Raw genomic sequence first — 18,851 nt, 5'->3', positions numbered from 1 at the left:
ATTGAGGAAATTGTATCGGGTCATAAAATGTAATGAATGCATCCATGGAAATTAAACAGTAAAATCAGGTAACAATTTAATAGAAGATTACTACAAAAATAAAACAAAACAACATATAGAAGACATTGACAACATATTTTTATTTTTAAATATGTGTTTTAAAAAAGGACATAGAAATATGCTCACATTGAAAATTAGCTCAACGCTATACCCTCCTAAGACCCAAGCTTTGGTTTGGTTTGCATTTTAGTTTTTTCTACTTACTCGGGATAAGGAGTAACCAACAAATATAATAACTAGATAATATCTAATATCTGATTATTATGTTCATTACATTTACCTATATATGTATATAAAGTTTTTTTACTAGATTTACATTGTAAATATTATTATTATTTGTAGTAGAAGCAGAAGTAGTAATATTAGTATTATTATTAGTATTAACAATATGCCCTTTTGGGAAAAAAATAATCAAAAAACAAAAACATGTCCACATATGTGGACGGCAGGTCTTAAGAGGATACACTATGCATCAGTTCTACGTGTTCTATGATAATTGCATGGTACTTGATTAAATAAATGAATTAATTAATACCAAGTAAGGACTGCTGTAGGTTTTGTACAGCTTCTGACACAACTTCAGTCGCTGTGTCTCTCGAGCACAATAATAAACAGCAGAATCTTCAGTCTTCAGGCTGTTCATCTGCAGATACACCTGCTGTACATTGTTGTCTCTGGAGATGGTGAACCAGCCTTGAACTGACTGAGAGTAATATTTGGTGCTGCCACCGCTGTGAATGTAAGCGATCCACTCCAGTCCTTTTCCAGGAGCCTGTCTGATCCAGTTCATAGGATAGCTGCTGAATGTGAATCCAGATCCTGTACAGGTCAGTCTGTGGGATTCTCCAGGTCTTTTAACCACTGATTCAGATTCTGTCAGAGTCTGACCATCAACACCTGCCAAGACATGAAGAAAACATCAAATGAATTCTGTTCATACTCATGTAAGAGTCGTGTCAAATCAGGATTGTTGAAGTCCTTCACCTGCCCAGCAGAGAGTTAACAGCAGCAGTCCTGTCCTGTAGTCCATCATCTTCCACAAAGTGTCCAACTCTCTGTTTCCTCTCTGCAACTGAATAAGTAGCCGTGGAAAAATGTTGAGATTTGCATCGACTCCTCCTCACAGGAAGGAGGGACCTGAATTAAAATTCTGTAATATTTTAATAAGACAGAATGAAAAAAAATTATCATTAATGTAAATAGAACTTCTGGACAAATCAGTTCATAATATTATCCTGTTATTTTCTTCACAATGTTCAGTTTTTCAAGATGCCAGAGAACAGAAACAAAAACTGAGCACTTTTTCTAACATCAAAAATGACTTTACATAGATGTTGTAATGATTCATTTTTCATTCGATGAAGACTGATACGGAACAATTTCAATTCAGAAATAAAAACTGTGTGAAACATTCCTTTTGTTGTTGTTGTTATAGCTAGCTACATTTAATTAGTTTATATAAATTTTAAACTTGTGTCTAATTTCAGTGTCTTCATATGTAGAATTTTAAAGCTTTGAAGTTGCAGATAACTTTGAATGTCTGAATCTCAGAACAACCAGTTTTGAGAAACTCACAGCTCAGATACCAGGATGCTAAAATGTGAACTTTGCTAATATGAGGGGCTTATTAATGCTTTGTTCTCAATCATTTTAATCTCAATCCAGTTCAATATTTTTGCAAAAATTCTGTGAGTGAAACAAAGAAGACACATTTTAAACTTTGAATGAACAGTTTGAATTCATTCCTGGTCTGAGGGCTCCTCCTCTGGTGGCTTCATGTTACAAGTGTTCAGACACTGAGGCTTTTTGTTCAGGTCTACTGATCATTTGTGTCACTGTGTGTCTCTGGCACAGTAATACACAGCAGAGTCTTCAGGCTGCATATTCTGTTCATTCAGAGTCACTGTTTTGCTGGAGTCATCTGTGGAAAGGCTGAATTTGCTTTTATAGTGAATCTTTGTAGTATGTTGTAGATCCAGATATCATCCCAATCCAAGCTGTGTCGTAGTCACTCACAGAATAAGAGACCTGACACGTGACACTGGCTGAACAGTCACAGATTGTGGTTGTGTCAACTGTTCACACTTCACACCTGTTAAAAAAAATAAAAATCATTGTGACAAATGATCAGTTTGTATAATAAAATAAGAACTGCTGATGATGACAAATATACAGATGTTATAAGAGACTCACGTCCAGCTGCAAAGAGCAGAAACAGAGCAAACACAAACATGGTTTATGGTGAACCGTGCTGCTGTGAACTCCACTCTGCAGTCTGATGAGAAGTTTTTATAGCTGAGTAACAAAGGAGGCCCTGAGTTTGCATAGAATCCAGCATATGAAGCAAAGGAAACTCAACTCTGAGCCATGTTAGCTCTTCAATACATGAACTAATGCTGATACAAAAGACGCAAAATTTTACTTTGAATCCCTGTAATTTGGCACAATCAGATGACAAAAAAGATTTGTATCTCTCAAATAGATCTTTCTATTCTAATGTAAAGTGACTCTAACTAAATGCTTTCATTTAGTTGCCGCTTTAATGCAGAGTCTGTTTTCTGCATGCAGCCTTTTACTGCAGATAAAAATCCAGCGTCACACCTGAAACTGTTTGTAAGATGTTCAGGAATTCAACCTGACGTTAATGATTGTGGCTGTAAAACCCAACTAAAAAGTCACTGGTACCAAAAATGAAGTTTCTCATTCATTTATAAGGTTCTTCATGTGAGGAAGGTCTGATGAGCACTGTAGGAAATGTAGCTTATTTCCAAACTTGCCTGTGAGACACAGATGACAATAGCATCAGACTGAAACAAATATTTAAAAATATGTAAGGAGTGTTTGGAATGTTAGCTTCAATATTATTTTATTTCCCCATGATAATTCACTCAGAATTAGTATTTCTTGCCGACATTCCTGGGTAGCTAGGTGCAAAAACTAAACTACATTAAATTAAATTAAATTAAATTAAAAATTAGGACACTATTATATTCAACTTTAAAACATTTTTTTTACACATACTGCATTCCAGTTAAGAGGCAGCAAGTGCACAAGTTTCAGGGAAAAGATATTAAGATATTATGTAGAAGATGTTCTTACAATCTAGGTTTAGTAACAATTATTTCTCAGGAATATCTTTAAATTGTCACTGGTTGCAAAACAGGTGTATAGGTGTCAGAGAATTATGTAAACTGAGGATGTTTTTCATGTCTGATGAGGACTGTAGGTTTTTGTACAGCTGTTCAACCAACTTCAGTCACTGTGTCTCTCGAGCACAATAATAAACAGCAGAATCTTCAGTCTTCAGGCTGTTCATCTGCAGATACAGCTGCTCTTTGCCGTCGTCTCTGGAGACGGTGAACCTGCCTTGGACTGACTGAGAGTAGTTTTGCTGCTGCCGCCACCATCAGCAGCGATCCACTCCAGTCCTTTTCCAGGAGCCTGTCTGATCCAGTTCATCCACCTGCTACTAAATGATATTCCAGATGTTGTACAGGTGAGTCTGTGGGACTCTCCAGGTCTTTTCACTGCTGCTTCAGACTCTGTTATGCTCCAACCTTCAGCACCACTCCAAACAAACACAGCAACCACCAACAGTGTGAGCTGTCTGTGATCCATGTTGACAATGTGACTGATATGTCTTCAAGTCTGTAAATGTCCTTTAAATAAACTGAATCCACATGAAAATGCTTCCATGAGGCTCCTCCTGCATCAGTCAAATCAGAGGGCAGGTCTATAAACAGCACAACATGAGATTCAACATCATTTCAACAACTCAGCAGCTAAAAAACATCTGTTTCCCCATGATATTAGAGAAGATTACATTTTCATTATTTAGTTGTTTGTTTGTTTTTACCTCCCATCCAACAGATTATGTTAAATATTTACTGATTGAGGTGAGTTACACAAGAACATGTTGTTGACTTTGTCAATCAAATATAACTCAAAACAATTCATTGAATTTAGCCATTTGAAGGTCTTGAAAGAGATAACAATGCAAAAACAATAATAACAAAAAAGCAGTAAACAATGAAGCAGTTGTGTACAGTTGAATGTGACAGAGGTCATTTCTTGTCATAAAAGTTTGTAGGAGGTGATGAATATTAGAAAACAACTAATCACCATGAAGTTAAAGCTAGAGTCCCTATATTATCAGAGCATCGACATGACGGGTCCAAAAAATTTTGGTCACGTGATGTATAGACGCCATTTTGTTTCCTATTCATGAATGCCGGGTTTTCCTGTTAACGTTGTTTACACCGCCGAGAGTAATTCTAGGTCCTTTTTCGCTTCCTAAATACCTGAAAAATGACGGGCTGTTGTGCCTTTGGGTGCACAAATCGGTCAGAGAAGGGTTTCCACATGTTTAGGTTTCCCAGTGATCCTGAAAGAAGGAAACTGTGGGAAAATAAAGTCCGGAGAGTGGGATGGAAACCGACTTCATCATCGTTTTTGTGCCAGGTTAGTCCCATGTATGTACTTTCATGTTATGATGTATGGGTGAATGACAGATAGAAAAGTTTGATTTGATTTTAGGCAGTTGTGGTTATTTTGACTTTGACCATTTTCATGCATGGAGATGCACCTGTTAAACTTCAGCGGCCTGTATGTGCAAACGTATTTTGCTAAATTGACCGAAGCTGCAAACTCGATGACAGAAACATTATACACCCATGGAAAGCTTAGATTCTCATGAATCCGTCTGTATAAACCACTTTCAGATGTGATTACCACAGTGGGTAATATAAACACATTTGTCCGACAGCAGCAAATAACGTAAACGGCACAACTCACTTTTGAAGGCTCAAAACTAGTCACAGATGAAAATATTAAACAAAAAATGGCCATAATCCAACCTTGGACATCCAGACAAAACAAGCCAGTAAAATATTTTGTCCAAAACATGTCTTGAAATCAGTAAACAATCCACAAATAGCTAGTTTTCGTGAATGTGCACCTCGCGCTGAGCGTCCCATATTGAGTGAATGGAAACAAAATGGCATCAAATCCCCAGTTGTCGCTACTCTGATAATATAGGGACTCGAGTTAAAGCTGTCTTTGTCTGCCCTCTAGAGTTTAAAACAAGAACAGCAGTCACATTGAAGAATAGTTCATTCACCTGTGATACACAGAAGTCTATTACTGTTTAATCCTGCAGGAATAATGTTTCATCAGTCTTTAATCACACTCTCACTTCTGACATTGAAGGAGCTTCCAACAGCAAACATACAAACACATGACAAGCAGCAGCTTTAAGCATTCATCCCATCCAGTGCTGGAAAACCACACATCTAAGATCAGTAAGAAAAGTGTGTTTGTTGCTCTATTGATGAAGCATTTCCTTTGTTCTTACAGTGCATAGAGAGAAATTTAGCTGCTTTTCTTAAGTAAACACATTTTCTGAAAGAAAAGTTTTAAGAAACTATGTGACATAAAAGAAGTATATTATTATTAAAGCAAAAAATTTAAAAAATGCATTTACATTATTGCTGGGGCCTGTGAATGTAGTAAGAAGGAGTCAGTAGGTTTTTGTACAGCTGTTCAACCAACTTCAGTCACTGTGTGTATCGAGCACAATAATAAACAGCAGAATCTTCAGTCTTCAGGCTGTTCATCTGCAGATACAGCTGCTCTTTGCTGTTGTCTCTGGAGACGGTGAACCTGCCTTGGAGTGACTGAGAGTAAAAGATTCTGTTACTGTTATCTTCGATAATCGTGATCCACTCCAGTCCTTTTCCAGGAGCCTGTCTGATCCAGTGCATCCACCTGCTACTAAATGATATTCCAGATGTTGTACAGGTGAGTCTGTGGGACTCTCCAGGTCTTTTCACTGCTGCTTCAGACTCTGTTATGCTCCAACCTTCAGCACCACTCCAAACAAACACAGCAACCACCAACAGTGTGAGCTGTCTGTGATCCATGTTGACAATGTGACTGATATGTCTTCAAGTCTGTAAATGTCCTTTAAATAAACTGAATCCACATGAAAATGCTTCCATGAGGCTCCTCCTGCATCAGTCAAATCAGAGGGCAGGTCTATAAACAGCACAACATGAGATTCAACATCATTTCAACAACTCTGTTCAAAACATCTGTTTCCTCCATGACATTGGACGATTCAAAAGTTTCACTATTTAATTTTATATTTTTGATTTTTGATGTCTCATCCAGCAGATTCTGATAAATATTTGTTGATCCAGGTGAGTAATATTGAAACTTTATGTTAACATTTAACATGCAGATAAAACTTTATTGGTATTCTTATTTTTAATGCTTTTAAATGTTGTACAGCACTTTGCGCTGCTTTTTTTTGTATGAAAAGTGCTTTATAATAAAGTTTGATTTGATTTGATTTGATTATTTTCTTAAAAATATAACAATGCAGAAAATAACAAAAACAATAGATTTCTGGAATTATGCAAAAAACAGATGTATTGATTTTATTTCATTAATGATCTGAAAACTCATATTATAAAAATCTAAATGAATGATTGAGTTGGTTTCAGCTGGTTGAAGGACTGGATTCTTTTAGAACTTTAGAGATTTCAGTATTTAAATTTTGTTTTAAGCCACAGACTTGCAGACAAACATCAACCATCAAGAGATAATTAAACAGTCAGTAACAGAAACTGGTTTGACTAAATGTAAAATACTGATACTGTAGTGGACAGGAAAATATCTGCTTTCATATCTATCAGATAACCTCCACAAAACAGATGTTTGTGTCACATTTAAGGAGAGTACAATAAGTGATTTTATAACAGATGTTCAGTAGCACCAGGTTAAAAAAATCATTTTAAATGTGTCAGAAGTGTATGAATGTGAGTATTAGTATTCTTTGATTTCATCATGACAATTCACTCAATGTCTGTGTTGCTGTCTAGAAATTCCTGGGCAGTTAGATGCAAAAAAAAAAGAAAAAAACAATACCAATAAGTAAATACATAAATTAGCAGACAATTATACAGAAGAGTGCTTTGTTACAAATCTGTGCTAACCTGGTGTTACATTCGTGGTCGTGGGTGAAGATGAACTAAATAGTGCTGACTTTTGCAAACAACACATTTCTGCAAACTGTTTTACCAACATTTCACATTTTGAAACCAATTTGTTAATTCATCTTTTTTTTCAAAATTCATTTACAGTTATTATTGTTCATGCTACAAGGTGAATACTACATTTTTGCATGTAAAATTCTAATTTTTATAAATTAAGTTTGGAATAAACTTTGATCAAAGGGCCCCATGCAGACGATGAGGATCACTGCTTTATTTGGGGAATATTAACAGAGTATTTATCATGCTTTGAAATCAAATTTAAGACACATTTTTGACACATATGCTGTTTAACAAATTTAAAAGTATGAGTGAAGTCTTGTTAACTGTTTGTTTTTTAACAGCAGCATTTATGTATTCATCGAGTTATTTCCGTTACAAAAAAAAAGATGTTTAGATGTGGGAGAATTAAAGTTAGGATGTTTTTCATGTTTGATGAGGACTGTAGGTTTTTGTACAGCTGTTCAACCAACTTCAGTCACTGTGTGCCTCGAGCACAATAATAAACAGCAGAATCTTCAGTCTTCAGGCTGTTCATCTGCAGATACAGCTGCTCTTTGCCGTTGTCTCTGGAGACGGTGAACCTGCCTTGGACTGACTGAGAGTAGGATTTGCTGCCACTACTGCTGCTAATGTATGCGATCCACTCCAGTCCTTTTCCAGGAGCCTGTCTGATCCAGACCATCCAGTAGCTACTAAATGATATTCCAGATGTTGTACAGGTGAGTCTGTGGGACTCTCCAGGTCTTTTCACTGCTGCTTCAGACTCTGTTATGCTCCAACCTTCAGCACCACTCCAAACAAACACAGCAACCACCAACAGTGTGAGCTGTCTGTGATCCATGTTGACAATGTGACTGATATGTCTTCAAGTCTGTAAATGTCCTTTAAATAAACTGAATCCACATGAAAATGCTTCCATGAGGCTCCTCCTGCATCAGTCAAATCAGAGGGCAGGTCTATAAACAGCACAACATGAGATTCAACATCATTTCAACAACTCTGCAGTTAAAAAACATGTTTCCTCCATGATATTAGAGTAGTGTAAATTTTCATGATTAAATTTTTCATTTTTGATGTCTCATCCAGAAGATTTTGTTAAAAATGTATTGATTTCAATGAGTTAAACAATAACATTTTGTTGACGTTTGACGGGAGGATAAAATTTAATGAATAAAGTCCAGAAAACTTCACGAATGTAAAAATAACAAAAACTAGACATTTCTTAATTTAAATTTTTCTTTTAATAGTCAGTGAACTGTCAGCATGAAAATCTAAATGAATGCTTGACTTGGTTTCAAACTGATTGAAGGATTTGATTCTTTCAGGCTGTGAAATTATGTTTAAACCACAGAATTGCAGAGAAACATCAACCGTCAACAGTAAATTAAACACTGAAACTGAAGCTGGTTTGACTAAATGTAAAATGCTGTAGTGGACAGGAAAATATCTGCTTTCTTATTTGTCAATCATCTCCACAAAACAGATCTTTGTGTCATATTTAAGGAGATTTCAATAAGTGATTTTGTAACAGGAGTCTGCTTTTTTATGACTGTTCCTGCTAACCTGGTGTTACATTAGTGGTTGGGTGAAGATGAACTAAATCGTGCTGAGTTTGCAAATAATACATTTCTGCCGTTGCTGCAAACTGTTTTACCAACATTTCACATTTTAAGACCAAATTGTTTAATTTTTATTAGAAATGCTAAGAATTGGGACTGTTATTACTGCTGAAGCTAATAAATGAACACTGCACTTATAAATGCTATTACAAAAAAAAAATTATATTTTTCAGAAATTAAATTTGGAATAATTATTATAGAAGGGGTCCATGCAGACTGCTAGGATCACTGCTTTTTTAGGGCATATTAACTGTCTTTATCATGCTTTCAAATCAAATTTTAAGACACATTTTTGACAATATACTGTTTAACATATTCAAAAATATGTGAGAAGTCGTTTTATTTCTTTATTTTTTAACATCAGCCTTAATGTGTTCATCTAGTTATTTCCATATTTTCTGTACTACACCTACTGCTGCACATGTTAGTGTTCGGGATTATCAAAGTGTTAAACTTAAGTTTGCTATAACTGTTTACAGGTTCATATGAAAAACCTTAAATAGTTTCATTTGGAAGCTCTGAAATAAAGCAGCTGCAGGATCATTTAAAAAGAATGAAACTTTGTAGGATGAAAAACAACAAATAAAATAAAAAGAGACAGTTGCTTATAAATGCAAACACATGATAAAATACAATAAAAATAAAAAGTATTGTTTTGCTGAGATCAAATCTATGGTATGTCATGCTTTCACATGTGTGTTTGCAATATTTAGTGCATTTGAAATAAGTGCGTGGTTGTCAGAAATAAAAATCTAATAATTAAGAAAATCTCTTAGAATGATTTTACTGGTTAAATTCTTCTTTTATTCTGAAGAAATACCACAAAAAAGGCAAAAACCAACATATAGATAAATTCACTAAGCTTTTCTTTTAGTGCACATAGAAATAACTTTACTGCCTGTTTTACTGTAAATTTCGGCCAACACTCTGGCATCTGATGTCTTAAATAAAGAAACTACAGTATTCATTTACACTTTTGTTTTATTGCAGCTCACTCATCCAGTCATTCATCACATAGGCTTGACTCCTGCAACAGTCTTCTCTTTGGTACAACATCCAAAACACTCAAGAAACTTCAAATACACCCAGAACTCTGCTGCTCCCACTCACACCTGTGGTCACATTACCTCCATCCTTCAGAACCTCCACTAGCTCCCTGTCCTCCAGCGAAATTTAAGCTAAAATTTACTGGGGTTAAAAATGAGTTGTGTTAATTTCCAATTCTTGTAAATCCAAACATTATTAAGTATAATAAAATATAAAATATAAATACAGATATATCTTATTCATCATACTCAGACTGCACTCCTGTTGTATTCTGTGGTATTATTTTGCAGTGATTTTTTTGGTCTGGTAATATGGTAATTTGTATTTTTATCTTTAATGCATTATTAAACTAAGAAATTGTTTTAACACAGATTTTGGTGAATCTGTCATTACATCACAAATATCTTATGTATATATACAGATACAAACACAATATTGCAAAATGACAACTGCTAGAGTGAGAATACAGTGCAAAAAAGCAGAGAATATTGTTCTTGGTGTAAAAATATTCTGCAGGTGTAAATGAATGTTTCTGCCATTTTTATTATTTATTTATGATGGTCAACTAAATTTCATTAGGTTGTCCAAAATTTAAACTCAAGCCTAATTTTAATGTTTTCATGTGTAGAATTTTTAAAGCTTTGAAGTACTTTAAATGAGGAAAGGGCGGAGGCGTGCGATATTGCGGAGGTGAAAAAAGGCAGTCTTAGACAGCTGCTTTATGTGAGGTTGAACACTGAGGGTGGAGTTGAAAAGTATGCCAAGGTTTTTAACAGTTGAAGAGGGTGTAAGAGGGACAGAGTCAATGGAGAAGGAGAAGTGGGAGAATTTAATGATTGGATCCAATAAGAATGATTTCTGTTTTATCAGAGTTAAGTTTAAGAAAGTTGTGATGGAGCCAGGATTTGAGATCAGACAGACAAACAGAGAGTTTTTGATAAGGGAAGTCAGTGGGGGATTTGGAGCAGAGATATAGCTGGATATCGTTAGCGTAACAGTGAAATTGAGGCCGTGTTTGCGGATGATGTGACCAATGGGAAGAATGTAAATGAGTAAGAGCAACGGATCAAGAACTGAACCCTAGGGAACATGACATGTGACCGGTGAGGTGGAGGATTTGTGAGGACCAAGAGTGACAAACTGTTTTCTATTGGTGAGATATGACATTAACCAGTGAAGAGCCAAATCAGAAATGCTGACGGAGGAGAGACGGGAGATGAGGATGGAGTGGTTGACCGTGTCGAAAGCTGCAGTCAGGTCCAGGAGCAGGAGGACACTGACTGAGCCCTTGTCTGCAGACCGGAGAAGATCATTCACAACACGCAGGAGGGCGGTCTCAGTGCTGTGATGCTTACGGAAACCTGACTGAAAGGCTTCATAGAGAGAGTGAGTGGACAGGAAGGACTGAAGCTGGGCAGCAACAACCCTTTCCAGGACCTTGGAAAGAAATGGAAGGTTGGAGATGGGTCTGTAGTTTGTGAGAGAAGATGGATCCAGTTCGGGTTTTTTCAGGATGGGGGTGACAGCAGCAGCATTGAGAGCAGAGGGGACAAGACCAGAGGAGAGAGAGGAGTTAATGACAGTGGCAAGATGGCCACACAAGACAGATGAACAGGCCTTAAGCAGATGGGAGTGGAATAAGTGGAATAAGAACTGGATCATTCTGTATCCACTGATGAAGAAAGCGTCGCTGTGTCAATTAATTTAAAATGGAAAGAATAGCAGTGTTTTGTTCTTAAATTCATTCCTGGTCTGAGGGCTCCTCCTCTAGTGGCTTCATGTTACAAGTGTTCAGGCACTGAAGGATTTTTGTTCAGGTCTACTGATCATTTGTGTCACTGTGTGTCTCTTCGGGCACAGTAATACACAGCAGAGTCTTCAGGCTGCATATTCTGTCCATTCAGAGTCACTGTTTTGCTGGAAGAGTCTGTGGAAAGGGTGAATTGCTTTGAGTGAATCTTTGTAGTATGTTGCAGATCCTGCTACCATTCCAATCCACTCCAGTCCTTTCCCTGCAGGTTTGTCTGATCCACGCTGTGTAGTAGCTGCTCACAGAATAAGAGACCTGACAGGTGATGGAGAGACGTTGACCTGGCTGCACATCACAGATTGTGGCTGAGTCAACTGTTCACACTTCACACCTGTTTAAAAAAAGAAAATGCATCGTGACAAATGATCAGATTTATTGTAAAAGAAGAACTGCTGATGATGACAAATATACAGATGTTCTAAGAGACTCACATCCAGCTGCAAAGAGCAGAAACAGAGCAAACACAAACATGGTTTATGGTGAACCTGTGCTGCTGTGAACTCCACTCTGCAGTCTGATGAGAAGTTTTTATAGCTGGAGTAACAAAGGAGGCCACTGAGTTTGCATAGAATCCAACATATGAAGCAAAGGAAACTCTCAACTTTGAGCAATGTTTCAACCAGTGGCGGCCCGTGACCAAAATTACCGAGGAAGCCAGTGTGAACAACAAATTAGATTCGGTGTTTTAACTGTTATTTTCATGTAAACAAATCAGCCTACTGTTACAGTACCTTTATTCTACGACTTCTCATTCATTTCAGTGATAAAAAAGAGGTTAAGTGCTCCAGGGTTGTCAGGGAGCCGGTAGACGGTCAAATAGGAGACATGGCCAGCAGAAAAAGCCGGTTAAGCTTGGCACTTCCGTTAGCCACTCGTTTCTGGCATAGCTTGATTGCAAAACTTTACTTTGAATCCCTGTTGGGCACAATCAGACGACAAACGAGATCTGAATCTCTCAAACAGATCTTTCTATTCTAATGTAAAGTGACTCTAACTAAATGCTTTCATTTAGTTGCCGCTTTAATGCAGCGTCTGTTATCTGCATGCAGCCTTTCACTGCAGATAAAGATCCAGCGTCACACCTGAAACTGCTTGTAAGATGTTCAGGAATTCAAACTGATGTTAATCATTGTGGCTGTAAACCCAACTAAAAAGTCAGTGGTACCAAAAATGAAGTTTCTCGTTCATTTATAAGGTTTTTCATGTGAGAAAGGTCTGATGAGCACTGTAGGAAATGTAGCTTATTTCCAACTTGCCTGTGAGACACAGATGACAGTAGCATCAGACTGAAACAAATATTTAAAATATGTAAGGAGTGTTTGGAATGTTAGCTTCAATATTATTTATTTCCCCATGATAATTCACTCAGAATTAGTATTTCTTCCCGAAATCCCTGGGCAGCTAGGTGCAAAAACTGAATTAAATAAATTAAAATTAGGACACTATTATACTCGAAACTTCAAAAAAAAATTTTTTTACACATACTGCGTTCAAGTTAAGAGCAGCAAGTGCACAAATTTCAGTGACAAGATATTAAGGTATTATGTAGAATATGTTCTTACAATCTAGGTTTCGTAACAATTATTTCTCAGGAATATCTTTAAAAATGTCACTGGTTGCAAAACAGGTGTATAGGTGTGAGAGAATTATGTAAACTGAGGATGTTTTTCATGTTTGATGAGGACTGTAGGTTTTGTACAGCTGTTCAACCAACTTCACTCACTGTGTCTCTCGAGCACAATAATAAAACAGCAGAATCTTCAGTCTTCAGGCTGTTCATCTGCAGATACAGCTGCTCTTTGCTGTTGTCTCTGGAGATGGTGAACCTGCCTTGGACTGACTGAGAGTAGATATATGGCTACTACTACTGGGGTGAATGAAAGCGATCCACTCCAGTCCTTTTCCAGGAGCCTGTCTGATCCAGGCCATCCAGTAGCTACTAAATGATATTCCAGACGTTGTACAGGTCAGTCTGTGGGACTCTCCAGTCTTTTCACTGCTGCTTCAGACTCTGTTATGCTCCAACCTTCAGCACCACTCCAAACAAACACAGCAACCACCAACAGTGTGAGCTGTCTGTGATCCATGTTGACAATGTGACTGATATGTCTTCAAGTCTGTAAATGTCCTTTAAATAAACTGAATCCACATGAAATGCTTCCATGAGGCTCCTCCTGCATCAGTCAAATCAGAGGGCAGGTCTATAAACAGCACAACATGAGATTCAACATCATTTCAACAACTCTGTTCAAAAACATCTGTTTTCCTCCATGACATTGGACGATTGAAAAGTTTCATTATTTGATTTTATATTTTTGATTTTTGATGTCTCATCCAGCAGATTCTGATAAATATTTGTTGATCCAGGAGAGTAATATTAAAACTTTATGTTAACATTTAACATGCAGATAAAACTTTATTGGTATTCTTATTTTTAATGCTTTTAAATGTTGTACAGCACTTTATTAATAAATAATTGTCTCAAAAAATATAATAATGCAGAAAATAACAAAAACAATAGATTTCTGGAATTATGCAAAAAACAAAACAAAACAGATATATTGATTTTATTTCATTAATGGTCTGAAAACTCATATCATTAAAATCTAAATGAATGATTGAGTTGGTTTCAGGTTGAAGGATTGGATTCTTTTAGAGTTTCAAAGATTTCAATATTTAAATTTTGTTTTAAGCCACAGACTTGCAGACAAACATCAACCATCAAGAGATAATTAAACACTCAGTAACACAAACTGGTTTGACTACATGTAAAATACTGATACTGTAGTGGACAGGAAAATATCTGCTTTCATATCTATCAGATAATCTCCACAAAACAGATGTTTTTGTCACATTTAAGGAGATTATAATAAGTGATTTTATAACAGATGTTCAGTAGCACCAGGTTAAAAAAATCATTTCAAATGTGTCAGAAGTGTATGAATGTATGAAGTGTATGAATGTGAGTATTAGTATTCTTTGATTTCATCATGACAATTCACTCAATGTCAGTGTTGCTGTCTAGAAATTCCTGGGCAGTTAGATGCAAAAAAAAGGGGGGGGAAAATCAAATTAAGTAAATAAATAAATGAGGACACAATTATACAGAAGAGTGCTTTGTTACAAATCTGTGCTAACCTGGTGTTACATTCGTGGTCGTGGGTGAAGATGAACTAAATAGTGCTGACTTTTGCAAACAACACATTTCTGCAAACTGTTTTACCAACATTTCACATTTTCATTTTTTTCAAAATTCATTTAGAGTTGTTATTATTGTTCATGCTAAAAAATGAATACTACATTTTTGCATGTAAAATTCTAATTTTTATAAATTAAGTTCTGAATAAACTTTGATCAAAGGGCCCCATGCAGACGATGAGGATCACTGCTTTATTTGGGGAATATTAACAGAGTATTCATCATGCTTTCAAATCAAATTTAAGACACATTTTGACATATCTGCTGTTCAACAAATTAAAAAGCATGATTGAAGCCTTTTTAACTGTTTATTTATTAACAGCAGCATTTATGTATTCATCCAGTTATTTCCATATTTTCTGTACTACACCTACTGCTGCACACTGAAGTTAGTGTTCAGATGATCCAAATATTATAAAATTTAAGCTCATGGTAGCTGATTACAGGCTTGCAGGTTCATATGAAACACCTTAAATGGTTTCATTTGGAAGTTATGAAATAAAGCAGCTGTAGGATCATTAGCCACTTGAAGATCTTGAAAGAGATAACAATGCAAAAACAATAATAACAAAAAAGCAGTAAACAGTGAAGCAGTGGTGCACAGCTGAATGTGACAGAGGTCATTTATTGTCATAAAAGTTTGCAGGAGGTGATGAATACTAGAAAATAACTCATCACCATGACGTTAAAGCTGTCTTTGTCTGCCCTCTAGAGGTTGAAACAAGAACAGCAGTCACATTCAAGAATAGTTCATTCACCTGTGATACACAGAAGTCTATTACTGTTTAATCCTGCAGGAATAATGTTTCATCAGTCTTTAATCACACTCTCACTTCTGACATTGAAGGAGTTTCCAACAGTAAACATACAAATACATGACAAGCAGCAGCTTTAAGCATTCATCCCATCCAGTGCTGGAAAACCACACATCTAAGATCAGTAAGAAAAGTGTGTTTGTTGCTCTATTGATGAAGCATTTCCTTTGTTCTTACAGTACATAGAGAGAAATTTAGCTGCTTTTCTATCGTAATCACATTTTCTGAAAGAATTTTTAAAAGAAACTACGTGACATAAAAGAAGTATATTATTATTAAAGCAAAAAAATTTAAAAATGCATTTATATTATTGCTGGGGCCTGTGAATGTAGTAAGAAGGAGTCAGTAGGTTTTTGTACAGCTGTTCAACCAACTTCAAGCACTGTGTGTATCGAGCACAATAATAAACAGCAGAATCTTCAGTCTTCAGGCTGTTCATCTGCAGATACAGCTGCTCTTTGCTGTTGTCTCTGGAGACGGTGAACCTGCCTTGGACTGACTGAGAGTAATAGATTCTGTTACTGTTATCTTCGATAATTGTGATCCACTCCAGTCCTTTTCCAGGAGCCTGTCTGATCCAGTGCATCCACCTGCTACTAAATGATATTCCAGACGTTGTACAGGTGAGTCTGTGGGACTCTCCAGGTCTTTTCACTGCTGCTTCAGACTCTGTCATGCTCCAACCTTCAGCACCACTCCAAACAAACACAGCAACCACCAACAGTGTGAGCTGTCTGTGATCCATGTTGACAATGTGACTGATATGTCTTCAAGTCTGTAAATGTCCTTTAAATAAACTGAATCCACATGAAAATGCTTCCATGAGGCTCCTCCTGCATCAGTCAAATCAGAGGGCAGGTCTATAAACAGCACAACATGAGATTCAACATCATTTCAACAACTCAGCAGCTAAAAAACATCTGTTTCCTCCATGACATTGGACAATTGAAAAGTTTCATTATTTGATTTTTGAGTTTTGATTTTTCATGTCTCATCCAGCAGATTCTGATAAATATTTTTGATTCATGAAAGCAATATTGTAACCTTTTGTTAACATTTAACATGCAGATAAAACTTTATTAATTAATATTGTCTTAAAAAATATAATAATGCAGAACATAGCAAAAACAATAGATTTCTGGAATTATACCAAAAAAAAAAAACCCAGATGTATTGATTTTATTTCATTAATGATCTGAAAACTCATATCATAAAAATCTAAATGAATGCTTGAGTTGGTTTCAGCTGGTTGAAGGACTAGATTCTTTAAGAACTCCAAAGATTTCAATATTTAAATGATGTTTTAAGCTACACCTACACCTACTACACACTGAAGTTAGTGTTCAGATGATCTAAATATTATAAAATTTAAGCTCATTGTAGCTGGTTACAGGTTTGCAGGTTCATATGAAACACCTTAAATGGTTTCATTTGGAAGTTATGAAATAAAGCAGCTGCAGGATCATTTAAATAAAATGGAACCTTGTAGCATTGTATGTGGTTGTCTGAAATATAAATCAAAGAGAACATCATCTGGTGTGGTTTAGAATTAATATGACTGCATTAGTATTTTTTACTGATTGTAAATGACAAAAACCTGCACAGAAATAAATTCACTGAGCTTTTCTTCAAGTGCAGACAGAAATAAATTTATTATTTGTTTTACTGCATCAACATGTGTCAGGGAGAAACTCTGTTAAGAGCTCTCACATAACATAAGAAGATCTTCACCAAATCAGAAAAACACACGGAAACAGTAATTTTACTTGCAAGGGTAACACAGCACAGTGTAACACGTTAGTGCGAGCTACAAAGACTGCTCCCATACAAGGTTTATTTTATACACAAGCAGAAATGAAGACATGGCATAAGATAAGAAATAGCTCGAGTTACACAAGGGGTGTGCTAAGCTGAAAGAGTGGAAATATACTGGGATGTGGAGACTAGGGAGAGAGAGAGAGAGAGAGAGAGAGAGAGAGAGAGAGATGTGCAGGTAGAAGTGAGTGAGTGGTATTCTATAAAAATAGTCATGTAAAACACTATGCACACACAGTTAATGCTCTAAGGCTCGATTATGATAAATGTATTTACAAATTCAACTCTAACAACATGTCAATATTCTGTCCACATGTGTGCAGACTTTAATTATTAGATTTTTAAACTTTCTTCAAAGATTAAAATCTTCTGGAAATTCTTTAAACTTAAAACTTAAAAGGGAATGCAGGAGTGCTGAAAGGAGATGGAGGAAATCAAAGTTGACAGTTCACTATGAAATACTACGTCAACACCTCAAAATTTACAATAACACAGTCAAACAAGCAAGAATCTCCCACTTCCAAAACCTAATTCATGACCATAAAAATAATCCCAAAGTCTTATTCTCCACAATTGGTGTTTTAATAAACAAAAACTTTAAAAGATCCTCCAAGACACCGGATAACGCCCTTTGTGAGGATTTTGCAGACCACTTCAGAAGAAAAATCAATGACATAAGATCCACTCTTTTATCCCAACAGCTTTTAACACCTGGATCATTGCCTGTACCTGAGGAAACCCTGGAGAGTTTTACCCTGGTTGATGCGAAGACACTTGGTCGAGTTTTCTCCCAGGTAAAGCCCACGACCTGCCTTTTAGACCCAATTCCCACACCATTTTTTAAAACACTCTATGGATTCTTTGAGGAACAGCTGCTGTATTTGGTCAATTGCTCTCTTCAGACGGGTGTCTTCCCCACCTCCTTTAAAACGGCGGCGGTGAAGCCCCTTCAGCAGAAGAGTGATCTAGACCCTAATGTTTTAAATAACTACCGGCCTGTATCCAACCTACCATTTTTAAGTAAAATTCTAGAAAAACTTGTTCTTAATCAAATGAATGAATTTTTAAACTCGAAACATATTTTAGAGACTCATCAGTCTGGCTTTAGGAGGAACCACAGTACAGAGACAGCACTTTTAAAGATTTTAAACGACATCAGGTGTAATTTAGATAACCATAATCTCACAGTCTTGGTTCTACTAGATCTAACCGCCGCCTTTGATACAGTAGACCATCACATTTTATTTAATAGACTGAGGAACCTGGTCGGCCTCTCTGGTACTGTTTTTAACTGGTTCACGTCCTACCTCACTGACCGAAGTTTCTTTGTAAGTATGGATACATGTTCCTCAGGAACCCATAAGACAAAGTGTGGGGTTCACCAAGGGTCAATTTTAGGTCCAACTCTTTTTAATCTTTACATGCTGCT

General features: G+C 36.3%; 1 protein-coding gene across 1 annotated transcript in view; it reads right to left on the bottom strand.

Moving 5' to 3' along the window:
* Window positions 1–11,887: 11,887 nt before the first annotated feature.
* LOC127531521 (zinc finger MYM-type protein 1-like) overlaps window positions 11,888–18,851 on the bottom strand; it is a 72,866-nt gene continuing 65,902 nt past the window's right edge. Inside the window, exon 3 of the transcript XR_007938639.1 lies at window positions 11,888–11,925. The gene's annotated coding sequence lies outside the window, so the exon portion shown is untranslated. The remainder of the gene's footprint in view (window positions 11,926–18,851) is intronic.

Source organism: Acanthochromis polyacanthus, chromosome 21 (assembly GCF_021347895.1).
Source record: "Acanthochromis polyacanthus isolate Apoly-LR-REF ecotype Palm Island chromosome 21, KAUST_Apoly_ChrSc, whole genome shotgun sequence".
Lineage (NCBI taxonomy): Eukaryota > Metazoa > Chordata > Actinopteri > Pomacentridae > Acanthochromis > Acanthochromis polyacanthus.
Note: the sequence above shows the minus strand (reverse complement) of the source record. Positions and strands in the feature narration are given on the sequence as shown.